At 46.5% G+C, this 14,714-nt stretch overlaps 1 long non-coding RNA gene across 1 annotated transcript; it reads left to right on the top strand.

Moving 5' to 3' along the window:
- Positions 1-3,683: 3,683 nt before the first annotated feature.
- Positions 3,684-12,697, top strand: LOC137419383 (uncharacterized). The gene is made up of 3 exons (XR_013624745.1): positions 3,684-3,815; positions 4,209-4,281; positions 11,120-12,697. It is a non-coding gene; the product is annotated as an uncharacterized LOC137419383 (long non-coding RNA).
- Positions 12,698-14,714: the final 2,017 nt, after the last annotated feature.

Here is a 14,714-nt window from a genome sequence, read left to right as displayed (position 1 = left end):
GAGAATCGGTTTCGGAATGACGGTCCCTGCAGCAAATGTGGCCAGTCAGTGCACAGGCAAGCCAAGTGTCCAGCAATTAATTCTAGCTGCTCCTACTGCAAGAAGCCTGGTCACTGGTTTGCGGCGTGTCGGAAGAGACTGCGCGACCTAAAGTCCCTTGATGAGGAGACCAGTCTAGATCATGTAGATCTTCCTCAAGAACTCGTCAAGGAATCTGAAATTTTAAGGATCTCCGCTCTACAACCAAGCATCAATACGGCTACTCATGACAAGTGGGCACAGACCGTCACGTTGCTGGGTCAGCCGACTCGGTTCCGGATTGACACGGGTGCAAGGTGCAACACACTAACACTCAACGACTACCAGTTAGTCCAGCACCTCACAGGTGATCTACAATCGTCGCATAAAGTTCTTAAAACATACTCGAACCATACTATCCATCCTGTCGGTACCGTGACACTCCCTCTCTCTCACAAAAACAAGACCGTTAGAGCCAGTTTTGAGGTCATTGACCTCGATCAGGAGAATGTAATGTCAGGCGCTACCTCGGAAGCCCTAGGCCTCATTGTCAAGCTCGATAAGTTGTCTCTTGTTCAGCCTCTAGTCAATGTGTCTCAGGAAGCAGTAATCTCTGAGTTTCCAGAAGTTGCCAAGACAACTGGAACTCTTCCCGGAACTTATCGGATCAAGCTTGTAGAAGGGTCACAGGGAGTAGTTCACGCTCCTCGCAGACAGCCTGCAGCATTGAGAGAGCAAATAGTTGACAAGCTACAAGAGATGGTCACCGAAGGTCACATCGCGAAGGTAGAACGACCGACTGAGTGGGTGAGTTCCATGGTAGTAGCTCTTCGCAACGGCAAAGTCCGCATCTGTATAGACCCCAAAGACTTAAACAAGTGCACAAAACGTGAGCACTACCCAATGAGAACTGTTCAGGAAGTTTTAGCTCAAATCCCTGGAGCCAAAGTATTTTCTGTGCTTGACGCCCGCAGTGGGTTCATGCAAATTCGCCTTGACGAGCCTTCTTCATTCTTGACCACGTTCAATACACCTGTAGGGAGATACCGCTGGCTGCGTCTCCCTTATGGATTGAGGTGCTCGCCGGAGATATTCCAGCGAATCATGGACCAGATGCTAGAAGGGATAGAATGGGCAACAGCGGTAATGGATGACATTTTAGTTGCTGGTCGTGACATCACCCACCACGACTGTGTACTGAAGCGAGTTATGCAACGAGCTACAAGTTATAACCTGCAACTAAACTTCCGAAAATGCCTCATCCGGCGAACCTCAGTCCCTTATGTAGGCCACCTGCTTACTGCAGAAGGAGTGCTACCAGATCCATTCAAGACGAAGGCAGTTGAGAAAATGCCACGTCCAACAGACAAACAAGGCGTCAAGCGTTTCCTTGGATTCGTTCAGTATTTAGGGAAGTTTATCCCCAACCTAAGTGACACGAGCAAGCCTCTCCGTGATCTCTGCAAGGCGGACGTGGAGTTCTCCTGGCAGTCAGCTCAGGAGCTGTCCTTCAAGAAGCTGAAGCAAGCATGTATTTCGGCCCCGGTCCTTCAGTACTACGATGTAAGTCAGCCAGTTGAAATACAAGCCGATGCCAGCCAAAACGCTGTAGGAGCCTGTTTGCTCCAGAATGGCAACCCTATAGCGTTCACATCACGCAGTATGACCGATACTGAGTGTCGCTACGCTATGATTGAGAAGGAAATGCTCTCAATCGTCCATGCAACAGAAGCATTTCACTACTATATCTTTGGAAAATCAGTAGTGGTATATAATGACCATAAACCCCTTGAGGAAATCTTCAAGAAGCCTCTCCTATCTTCTCCCATGCGTTTACAGCGTATGTTGCTCAAGCTTCAACGGTATGACTTGGAGGTTAACTACTGCCGTGGTTCTGAGATGGTGCTCCCCGACACATTGTCCCGTGCACCTCTACCGGACACCGACTCAGAAGCTGGGAAAGACCTTGAGCCTGTGAACATGTTCCAGTTCCTTGCGATCACGAGTGGGAAATACCTCGAAATCCAGGAAGCTACTCTGAGTCAAATGAGCCTTCTCTGCGGTGTCATTGCAAGTGGATGGCCTGACTCCCGAAAGGAAGTCCCAGCACAGGTCCGTCCGTACTTTGACTCCAGAACGCAATTGGCAGTCTCAGACAGTGTTGTCTACAAAGGCATGCGCCCTGTCATCCCGCCAAGCCTCAGACCCAGAATGCTGAGCTTGATTCATGAATCGCACCTCGGAGTGAACAAGTGTAAGCAGCGTGCTCGCGAGGTCATGTATTGGCCCTCAATGAACTCTGACATCGAAGAAACTGTACGGAATTGTTGCAAGTGTGCAGAGTATCAAAGCGCTCAGCAACGGGAGCCTCTCTTGCCGACTTACACGCCTGATCTTCCATTCATCGAAGTTGGAAGCGACGTTTTTGACTTCGAATCAAAGCAGTATTTGCTCACGGTCGATTATTACTCCAAGTTTGTGGAGGTGGATTGCCTCAAGGACATTACAGCTCGCTCTGTAATCGAAGCTCTCAAGCAGCAGTTTTGTCGACATGGTATTCCAGAGAAGCTGCGAAGCGATTCCGGAAGTCAGTACACGTCAGAGGAATTTTCTCAGTTTTGCAAAGAATATGGCATAACTCACGACATTGTGTCCCCCAAGCACCAACGTGCCAATGGAGAGGCAGAAAGAGCGATCCAGACAGTGAAAAGGCTCTGGAAGAAGTCAGCAGATAAGTACTTAGCCCTGCTAGACTACCGCACCACTCCACTTGAAGGAATAAACTTGTCCCCGGCTCAGCTCCTAATGGGAAGACGCCCCAGAAACACACTGCCTTGCAACCGCACTCTTCTCATGCCTGCGCGGTATGACCATCACCTTGTGAGATCACGCCTTGACACACAGAAGGAGAAACAAAAATACTATCATGACAAGCCATCTATGTCAGATTTGCCACCGCTCCAGCCGGGAGACAGTGTTAGGATGTTGCCAAACCCGGAGGCCAGGCATTGGATTCCGGCTGTAGTTGAGGCGCGCCACAACAGCCCCCGGTCATATTTGCTGAGGACCCCAAACAATGTGTACCGGCGTAACAGGCTCCATCTCCGCAGAGTGCCTCATTCAGCCAATGTTGGCCCGGTGGGAAGTCAGCCACTCTCTCGCTTTTACTCTTCCCAGGACATGAGGGACTTCCCTGATCCCACCACTCAACAGGACACCCCAGTGGGGAACTGCTGCAAGTCCCCAAGTCCAAGTGAGCAAGCATCTGAATCCCAAAGTCTCCCAACAGTGTCATCGCCTCGAGCCACTGCATCTCCCAGAAATACCAAGTTCATCACAAGGAGCGGCAGAGCGGTTAACCCTCCCAGACGTCTGGATCTTTAAATTTAAATCAATTGATTCACGTGATCTGAATGTGATGCTGTTTGCTAATTAATTCAGTGTAAGTTTTACTTTATAGAGTTATTTGCTTTGCTGGTTTCCTTTAAAGTGGCTTCCTTGAAAGAAAGGAGGATGTAACGTATTATTCTGACTTGTATTTGCATTGTTGTTGTGGTTTATCGGACGCGCTTATTCGTCAGACACGAGTGAATCATCACCGCGTCAATAAACGCGCTTTCCACTTCCGGCACGATGGAGTCTGCTTGAGTTCGTTACATTGACAGAATGCAAAAGCATGGCCGATTGTAAGATTGTTGAGGTGATGAGCACGTACGACCTTTTGAAGGGAGAGTGGGGAAAGAAGAGCCCGAGTCTGGGAAAGTGCGAGGAGTTGTTGGACTGTCTCAAGGCGAGGGGTCTCGGTTTGGTAGTGCTGTGTCACTGCTTCACTGTGCGAACTACAGCGACAGGGGATTAGGCGCTTGGCTTGAGATGTTGTATTAATGTGTTCATTACAATGACTGGTTGTGTGTGCTTGCTCGTAGTTTTTCCTTACATTGTCATTGGGAGCCTTGCTTGCTCTACCCATTCCATACAGTCTGCATGTGCAGGGGCTATTGGTCATTAGAAAGTGAACATAACTTTCGACCTGCACGACGTTCCCTGAGCGGGAGATCCGTCTAATCTAATAACAAAGATTCGTTATTAATATTATTGTCTGCATGTTGTGTTCAATTCATACACGAATTTGATGCCCGGTAATTACTAATTGTTGGGCCACCACGTCCTGACCTTTCCTGTCTTTGCAGCTTGCCTTGTTGGACCTTAATTTCTTGCCGACGTCTGCATCCAAGACTACCGAGCAGTAGCTCATCCTAGCCAGTATGTGACGTGTACACGGGGACAGATAAGGCTGTGTGCTATTCCTAGCCAGTATGTGACGTGTACACGGGGACAGATAAAGCTGTGTGCTATTCCTAGCCAGTATGTGACGTGTACACGGGGATAGATAAGGCTGTGTGCTATTCCTAGCCAGTATGTGACGTGTACGCGAGGACAGATAATGCTGTGTGCTATTCCTAGCCAGTATGTGACGTGTACATGGGGACAGATAAGGCTGTGTGCTCTTCCTAGCCAGTATGTGACGTGTACACGGGGATAGATAAGGCTGTGTGCTATTCCTAGCCAGTATGTGACGTGTACACGGGGATAGATAAGGCTGTGTGCTATTCCTAGCCAGTATGTGACGTGTACGCGAGGACAGATAATGCTGTGTGCTATTCCTAGCCAGTATGTGACGTGTACATGGGGACAGATAAGGCTGTGTGCTCTTCCTAGCCAGTATGTGACGTGTACACGGGGACAGATAAGGCTGTGTGCTATTCCTAGCCAGTATGTGACGTGTACACGGGGATAGATAAGGCTGTGTGCTATTCCTAGCCAGTATGTGACGTGTACGCGAGGACAGATAATGCTGTGTGCTATTCCTAGCCAGTATGTGACGTGTACATGGGGACAGATAAGGCTGTGTGCTCTTCCTAGCCAGTATGTGACGTGTACACAGGAACAGATAAGGCTGTGTGCTATTCCTAGCCAGTATATGACGTGTACATGGGGACAGATAAAGCTGTGTGTTATTCCTAGCCAGTATATGACGTGTACATGGGGACAGATAAAGCTGTGTGTTATTCCTAGCCAGTATGTGATGTGTACGTGAGGACAGATAAAGCTGTGTGCTAGTCCTAGCCAGTATGTTACGTGTACACGGGGACAGATAAAGCTGTGTGCTATTCCTAGCCAGTATGTGATGTGTACACGGGGACAGATAAGGCTGTGTGCTCTTCCTAGCCAGTATGTGATGTGTATACGGGGACAGATAAGGCTGTGTGCTGTTCCTAGCCAGTTTGTGACGTGTACACGGGGACAGATAAGGCTGTGTGCTATTCCTAGCCAGGCTGATGTCTCTTACTCTATTCCTTGAAACTGTCTCCTCCGTAAGGGCAATCCAAACCAAGCCTCGCGACCTGGCTAACTGTGTCGTAGTGTATTACGTTGGGTGAAGATTTGAATTTGGTTGGATTGGTGTTCAGTTGTTTGATATTAATTAAATAAACAAGAATGACCACACTGTGGTCACAATCTGTGACGAAATCCAGTAACGGACCGATTGGGAAACACACATTTAATGTGCTATTAACAAAATTAACTTGATACCTCTTATCCATGTCAGCCTCGCCATTGTAATATCAGAACGAGCTGACTCACACGGTCACGGATTGCTTAACCCCAATATGGGGCCGTTCAAATATTATGTAACGCTATTTTTTTATGGAGGCGCCTACCTTTGACGTATCTTGATTAAACCTTGCTGATAATTTTTGGATTCGACATATGATTAGCTTTTTCGGAGTCCTTTATCGTGAATAACACTCGGCCCAAACAAAGCCAATGGAAATCTGACGCAACAAATCTGGGCACTGTGTAATCTGATCACCAAAGGCCTGATGTCTTCGGCCCACCAGAAAACCAAGATGGTGGCTATATTGTTTTGTCTTGGTGCCATGGTGGGTGGAGTCAAGCGACAAATGTGGGTGGGGCCCGGCAGCTGTCCAACCAATGGGTACACATTTAAAAAAATCCACCCCCAACAAGAACCACAACATCTTGTAGACCTGCAACTGTTGCAGGTAAAAATAGCATATCTTCAATAAACGTGTGTGGGCACACACACAACAACAACAAACACAACAACAACATGCATTTTAAGGCCATTTTCCCTGCAAGAGCGGGGGTTAGCCACACAAGAGTGTGTGGGCAAAGTAGATAAAAGTAAGTTGTATTCAGGGTGAACCTACCAGCTTTGAGAGGGCTGGCGAAGGCTGGGTGGAGTGCTTGAGTTGAGAAACATTTCAAGGTGAGAAGCAGGCTGTGCCAGATCATCACTCCGTCACAGGATACTCGACTGAAGGTGGTGGGAATTTGTTTTTTTTTTCAGGGTGCTGGAGATATGGCGACTCTTTGCAAAAGACACAATGGGATTTTGTAACGTTGACCAATGCCGGAGCTGGCAAATGAGTCGTCCAGTTTTAGGTCCATCCAATGGACGATGCACAGACTGAAGCATCGCCCTGTATGTGAAAAACCAAAGTCGAGAATTGAAATGCCTTGAGGTACACACTCACCTCTGAGCTGTCTCACCTTGTTTCGAATTCCGACGAAATTATAAACTCTCATCCCCGTATTTCGCAGGAAGGGTTATTCATAAATGTGTATACTGTTCTCTGGGTTCACATTAAACGGGTGTCCCGTCTGCTGGCCTTACTTGGTGGACGTTAAGTTTTACATGGCGTCCTTCATGATGACCAGGCGAGCTCTTGTTGGCTTCATGAACAAATTAAAAATTGCCTTCATCTACGGCAGGGCCTGTATCTGTGGCACAGTGCCCCCAGTAAGTGATGCAACATGCAGCCATGCACGGCACACGGAAGGAAAAGTGATTCAAACCCACATTTATAGATAACTCAAAAGGCGAGTACACATTCCTGTAAACTATTCCACCAAACAGGAAACTTATTGTTTTAAAGGACATCATGAAGGACATATGGGTCGCGCTACCAAACGAGGAATCGAGCAAGAAAGAAATCGAAAGAAAAGATCCGATGCAAGCTTTTTGAAGTTGAATCCCACCCCTCGTTCATCCTCTATGACCTTGCAGTAATATTGGCTGTCCTGAAGTCACCTGACCAGCCATGGCCAATCCTCTCAGGAGCAAGGTCATTCAGCTGTACAAAAATTTGATTTTCATGGGACGTGATATTTATATATGTCGTATCTTTCCGGAGCTCGCGACGCGGCCTTGCTTCCTTCTCACCACGGACTGAGAGCACGGTCATTGGATGCTCAAAAACGTTAATTCCAGGAATTGTACGGCTCCGGAAAGATACGAACGTTGATCTCGATTAACCCACACGAGGTTTTGGACAACTGCTGGGCTCTTGGAAGCTGAAGGCCGCATTGGGCTTGACGGTAGAGAATCGAAAGGAGGCCGTCTAATGTGCTCGCCTCACGCTTGTTGTGTCTTCGACGCGCGGTGTTCGACACCGCCATTTTGGACCACTTCCCGCATGAGTGGCTAACCCAGTTTCAACAGCCGCCAAGCTCCTGAAAGTACTCTTTGGGACGCCAAGCTAAGTGCCGGCTGAAGGGGTTTATTTTCATTTTATCTTTCCCTTGACCCCGCCCCCCCCCCCCCCCCTCAGAATTTCCATGTTTTAAACGTTTCCCGGTGTGTACCCTGGATAAGAATAGGTACACCGTATCCCTGCGTGTCGTAAAAGACGACTAAGAGGGTTGGCGTCAGGAAGGGCATCCGGCCATAAAAACATTGCCTCAAAAAGGGAAGCATGACAATTACAAGTACATATGGGCAGGGTACAGCCCGAAGTGGAGATCGGTTTCTGAGGTTTGGGACATGGAATGTAGGGACAATGACAGGGAGATCAGGAGAAGTGGTGGAAGTATTGGTCAGAAGAAGAGTGGACATATGTTGTGTGCAGGAGACAAGATGGAAGGGAAGTGGTGTGAGAATGGTGAAGGGTAGGCAGGGACAGAAATACAAGTTTGTGTGGCAAGGGTGCCTGGAGGGCGTGAATGGTGTTGGTGTCCTGTTTTCTGAGGAGTTTGTAGACAGTGTGGTGAGTGTGACGAGAGTGAGTGATAGGTTGATGATGGTGAAAATGATGATTGGAAAGCTCTTGGTGAACGTCATCTCGGGATATGCTCCGCAGGTTGGTCGAAGCGATGAAGAGAAGGACAAGTTCTGGTGTGCGAGAGAGAAGCTGATGGAAAACGTGAAAGATGAGGAAGTTGTTGTGGTAGGAGGAGACCTAAATGGACACGTGGGAAGGAGTATGGATGGTTTTGACGGAGTTCATGGGGGTTACGGATATGGTGTGAGAAATGGAGAAGGTGAAAGGATTTTGGAGTTTGCTGATGGAGCTGATTTGTTGATTTGTAATACTCAGTTCCAGAAAGAGGATAATAAGCTTGTTACATACACGTCAGGTGGGTCGACGACGACCGTTGACTACTTGATGGTGCGTAGGCGAGATAGGGGTCACCTCCGGGACACAAAGGTGATCCCGGGGGAGGAGGCTGTTTCACAGCACCACTTGGTTGTCTGCGACGTAAGGGTGAAAGGTGCGAGGAGAGCTCGGCGGGTGAAGTACCAACCGAGAATGAAGGTGTGGAGGTTGAAAGAGGTGACAGTAAGGGAGGCATTAAAAGAGAGGCTGAGTAGGGTCGAGGATGATGTGGTTGAGCTTGAAAGTGGTTGGATGTCGATGAAAGCTAGTCTGTTGGGAGCCGTTGGTGAGGTATGTGGATGGACAAAAGGACCACCGAGGCACTCGGAAACATGGTGGTGGGATGATGAAGTTGGAAAGAGGATTGACGAGAAGAGGAAGAAGTTCAAGGAGTGGCAGAAGGCGAAGGGTATGGGAGCAGAAACAGCAGAGCATGAAAGTTATAAGGCAGCCAAGAAGGCTGCAAAGAAAGAGGTAGCAAAGGCGCAGGAGGCATGTAGGAAAATGTTCGGAGAACGCTTGGATTCGGAAGAGGGTCAGAAAGCAGTATTCAGGATTGCAAAGCAGACAGCGAAAGAGAGGTGTGATGTGATGGGGGTGAGTTGCTTGAAGGATGAAGTGGGACAAATCGTTGTCGACCCAGATGGAATTAAAGGAAGATGGAAAAGATATATGGAAATGCTGTTGAATACAGAGAATGAATGGGATGGCAACATAGAGAGTAACCCAGTTTTAGGACCGGCAGAGAAGATAACTGAGAAGGAAGTTGAGGAAGCGATAAAAGCAATGAAGGGTAGAAAAGCGGGAGGGCCGACGGGAGTTGTGGGAGATATGTTGAAGGCAGCAGGAAGTTGGGGTGTGAAGAGAATGACAGAGATCTGTAATCTGGTGGTGAAAGAAGGCCGCATTCCAGTGGATTGGGAACTGAGTACCCTCGTCCCTCTATACAAGGGGAAAGGTGACCCTCTGGAGTGTGGCTCGTACCGAGCGATAAAGTTATTGGAGCATGGAATGAAGGTATTGGAAAGGGTGTTGGAGAGGAGGATAAGGAAGAAAGTGAAGATCGACGAAATGCAGTTTGGATTCATGCCAGGAAGAGGAACGACAGACGCGCTTTTCATTGTGAGGCAGTTGCAGGAGAAGTACATGGAGAAGAGGAAGAAGTTGTTTCTTGGGTTTGTTGATCTGGAGAAAGCATTCGATAGGGTACCACGCAAAGTATTGACATGGGCATTGAGGAAGTTAGGAGTGGAGGAATGGTTGATCAGAGTAGTGATGGCAATGTACTAAAGAGCACGCACAGCTGTAAGGACGAAGGACGGGAACAGTGGTGAGTTTGAGGTGAAGGTGGGAGTGCATCAGGGGTCGGTACTAAGTCCACTACTATTTCTAGCTGTGATGGAGGTGCTGGCTCAGAACGTAAAGGAGGGTTTACCGTGGGAGTTGTTGTATGCAGATGATCTGGTGTTGATTGCGGAAAGTATGGATGGACTGAAGGAAAAGATGAACACGTGGAAGGAATGTATGGAGACAAAAGGTCTGAAGGTGAATATCGGAAAGACGAAGGTGATGGCAAGTGGTAAAGCATGTGGTGAGGTGGAAAGAACTGGGAAGTGGCCCTGTGCTGTGTGTAGGAAGGGTGTCGGAGTGAACTCCATTCAATGTACAATGTGCGCTGAGTGGGTTCATCAAAAATGTAGTGGTCTGAGAGGGTCATTAACCAGTGTGGCAGCTACATTCAAATGTAAGGTGTGCACAGAGGGAGCTGCAGATGGAGGAAATGTTGAGTTGGATCTTGGAGACGGCGTGAAGCTGGAAGGTGTGAAAACATTTTTCTACCTCGGAGACATGCTGAATGGAGAAGGTGGATCAGACTCGGCAACGGTTGCTCGAGTGAGATGTGCATGGAAGAAGTTTCGGGAACTGAGTGGCGTGCTGATGATGAGGGGAGTGTCGTTGAAGCTGAAGGGAAAGGTGTATGCTGCATGTGTGAGAAGTGTTATGATTTATGGGAGCGAGACATGGGTAATGAACGTAGAGCAGCAACGAAGGTTGGAAAGGGTGGAAATGCGAATGGTTCGACGGATGTGCGGAGTATCGTTGAGAGAGAGGAAGACAAATAATGAATTGCGAAAGATGATGGGAATAGAGCCTGTGATGGATGCTGTGAAGAGAAACAGTTTGAGATGGTTTGGTCATGTGTTGAGGAAGGAGGAAAGTGACTAGTTGAGAAGAGTGATGGAAATGAATGTATAAGGAAGTAGAGGACGGGGAAGACCGAGAAAGACTTCGCTAAAGATGGTCGAAGAAGAAATGCGGGCAAGGGGGTTAACAAGGGGAGATGCAGAAAATAGGGCAAAATGGAGAAGATTGTCAAGGGGACGGCAAGGCTAACCCCCACTCTTGCAGGGAAAATGGCCTTAAAATGCCTGTTGTTGTTGTTGTTGCTCACGTGGTTTGGCAGCCATATTGGATTAAATTTTTAAAATGTTCAAAAACAGACGAGTTTGCTCGCAACAAGTTGACTGTGCAGGGTAAGTATTCTGTGAAGACCATCTAGTTGAGTTGGCGATGGATGGTGGGAGTTGAAACTGTCGAGCCTAGTGTCTGAAGGTCAGCTTGAATCTGTTTGGCAGATGATCGAGGTGCTTTCTCCATCATTGGAACAATCCTTCGCTGCAATCTTCGATCAAGTTTTCTCTTGCGGCGACGTCCAGTGAGGTTGGCTGCAGTGCCATGGGCCTAAAACTTCCTCATAACTATGTACGGTGGACACAGGAACATCAAGGTCTCTGGAGATGGGCTTGCAGCCTTGAGATTGTCCATGCTTGGCTACAATCTTGTGTCTGACCTCCTCGGACAATTCTCTGGTTTTCTTTCTTTTCTCCATGCTCGTTGCAGTGCAAACAATAACGCAAAACATCATAATGACTCCTTTTCTCCATTCAAACTGGTTGAATGTGATTTTTATATTGCAGGCACCTGCAACTCAACACAGGTGAGTTCAATTCCAAAGTAAAGGAGAATTACCTGCTTGAAATCTATTTCTAACAACTTCTAAATGGTGCCAATAATATTTTCCGGGCTATTTTAGGATTTCTGTGTGGAATAAGCAAGATTTAATAATATTTTCAGCTTTTTTTTTGTTTGGTTCCACTGCAAACCAAAGAAATACATATGTGGATACCAAAATGTTTTTTTTATTTCAACAATTTTCTGGAAGAAATGGTGCATTATTTGAAAAAAGTGCAAGGGTGCCAATATTTTTGGCCACGACTTTAATTCGTATAGATGTTACAACGAAACAACTTTAACTGGGACGATGTTAAGCGGGGACACCCTGTATTTTGATTTTCGGAAGCAAGGATGGAAAAATAAATGATGTTGAGGAGGTAGACGTAGAAAAGGCCTTGTCAAGATCTATTTTACACCTCTGAAACAACCACCACCACTCCCAAAAATTTGCTTATGTATCCATCTTGTCCACCTTTTGCATGGTCCTTTACCTTTCATCATTACCCGCATGTCTTGTTTGTCCGTCTCTGTCTTTTTCTTCCTCCGCCCTGCTGTTGGCATTTCTCCCTTCCACTCCTGCTGTTACTTTAGTTATGTTGCGTCCTGCTCCCTTCTGTGTTCTAATTCTATCTCTTCCACGAACCTTGACAATGTACACAAAACAGTGAAGATTTTCACGAATTATATTTTGTGAAAAGTGAAAACCTTCATGAAATAAAGTATTGTATTTTTTAAAGTCCATGCTCCTTTGGCTAACCCCCGCTCTAGCAGGGAAAATGGCCTTAAAATGCATGTTGTTGTTTGTTGTTGCTCCTGAAGAGGAAACATTTATGCCAACACTAAATACCGACAATAAACATAAGAAGATGTCATGCGGAGCACGATACTTGCAAAATACACCCCGCCCCCCCCCCCCTCCCCAAGAAAAAAAATTCCATTGATACAGCAAATTGTCCATTTCATCAAGATTAAAATTGACAATCTTGATCAAAGCTGAGGTCAATAGGAAGAAATGTGACGATTTTTCAGATGAAAAATGATGATTTTGGAAGGTTGACCTTGAGTTGATCTTTGACCTTTTGACCTCAAAAATAGTTGGTTCCCCTATTTAGTGACTCAATGTGCAAATGCTGTTCAATTTTCAAGTCAATCAGATGAAAATTGATGCTTTTTATTCAGATAAAAAGTGATTATTTTGGAAGTTTGACCTTGAGTTGACCTTTGACTTTTTGACCTAAAAAATAGTATATTTCGCAATTTAGTGACTCAATATGCAAATGCTGTTCAATTTTCAAGTCAATCGGTTGAGAATTGACAGCTTTTTAGATGAAAATTGATGATTTTAAATTTTTTACCTTAGGTTGACCTTTGACCTCAAAAATAGTATGTTGCCCAATTTAGTGACTCGATATACAAATGATATTCAATTTTCAAGTCAATCGGATTTAAAATGGCGATTTTAGAAATTTGACCTCCAGATGACCTTTGACCTCAAAATCAATAGGCTTCTCAATTGGGCGACTTAAACAACGTGGTGAAGTTTCGTGACGATCGGTTTAGAATTGTGACCTGTAGGCCGGTGACAAACAGACAGAACCACAAACGGAACCGACCAATATACTTGAAAAATCTTCGATTTTCCAAGTAATAATACAGCATAATGTACATCGAATGACCACTCAATTGCCACATTGTGCAACAAAATTATAATGTCACTTCAAAATACACTCATGGTTTCGTTTTGGTAGAATAATACACTGCGCTAAATAAAAGATTATAAACGGGGAGGAACACCAGATAATAATCACAAAGGTCCAATCAGAGTGGCCTCAAAATGAATGTCACTGGTTAGATCTCTACCTCTAGGCTTGGGTGACCATCCTCACTGAGGTGACCATCCCCACTAGAGCAACGTACACAATCGCCATGCAGACTTCACCGTGCTGTTAAACCCTCCGGGGATCTTTGCCTGGCCGAGGGTTAACCATGACCATCACCGCCGCGCCTCGGCACAATGTACTATTTCCTGTGTGTTTTATATTTCACGGCGATGGCCCCACTTCACACAGGGAGGACAAAGGCTTCATTGGCTTGATATGGGTGGGAGGGAGAGAGGAGAGGAGAGGGGGGAGAGAGAGAGAGAGAGAGATCGGGGTGGGGGAGAGAGAGAGAGATTGGGGTGGGGGAGAGAGAGAGAGAGATCGGAGTGGGGGAGAGAGAGAGATCGGGGTGGAGGAGAGAGAGAGAGCCGGGTGGGGGGGAGAGAGAGATCGGGGTGGGGGAGAGAGAGAGATCGGGGTGGAGGAGAGAGAGAGATCGGGGTGGAGGAGAGAGAGAGATCGGGGTGGAGGAGAGAGAGAGATCGGGGTGGGGGAGAGAGAGGGGTGAGGGAGAGAGAGAAAGAAGGGGAGGGAGAGTGAGGGAGAGGGGTGGGGGAGAGAGACAGAAAGAGAGACAGAGAGAGAGACAGAGAGGAGTGGGGGGGGGGGGGGGGGTGGGGGTTAGTCAGGTTCCTTGTGTCATTTCGCCGGAATTTCTTGGAGAGTAGCAAACCTATAGATTTTTGAGAAGTTTAGGATCTATTTAAATTTAAAAAATGATGTTTCAGATTTTTTTCAATCTGTTGGTTGCCATGGAAACAGCAGATTTGGGGTGAAAATCACTTTTTTCTAAATTTAAATTTAAAGAATTCTTAAACAATACAAGATAACCAACTGATGATGGATTACACTTAAATAGCTAACAATGGATTTTATAAGATAATGAAATGTTGCATTTTAACTGTTGGTTGCCATGGTAACAGTAGTTTTGGGGTAAAAACGCTTTTGGGGTAAAAATCTGAAACATGGATTTTCTGTTTTGAGCTAATGAATTTTTATTATATTTGCAGGACCAACGACAGGATGGATGAGGTACCACTGAGTGGCGCGGATCCCTGCCAGGTGAAAGAATCAATGAACTGGTCAAAATGCGTTCTGTGCCAAGATGATTCTTCCCAGAAAGGAGCCTTGGTGTTGCAACCAAAAGTCAAGTCATTCCGCCGTTTGATAGAGACAATACAGGAGCGATCCACTTTACAGGACGCTGATTATGTACAGATTCATAAACGACTAGACGGGACGTCAGTTGAACTGTTGCAAATGAAGAATGCTGTCTGGCACCGAAAATGCTATTCTAACTTAACTAACAAGGATCAAATTCATTGGGCCAGGGTTC

Source organism: Myxine glutinosa, chromosome 1 (genome assembly GCF_964187855.1).
Source record: "Myxine glutinosa chromosome 1, kmMyxGlut1.1, whole genome shotgun sequence".
NCBI classification, from domain to species: Eukaryota; Metazoa; Chordata; class Myxini; order Myxiniformes; family Myxinidae; genus Myxine; species Myxine glutinosa.
This window is presented reverse-complemented; position numbering and strand designations above follow the sequence as displayed.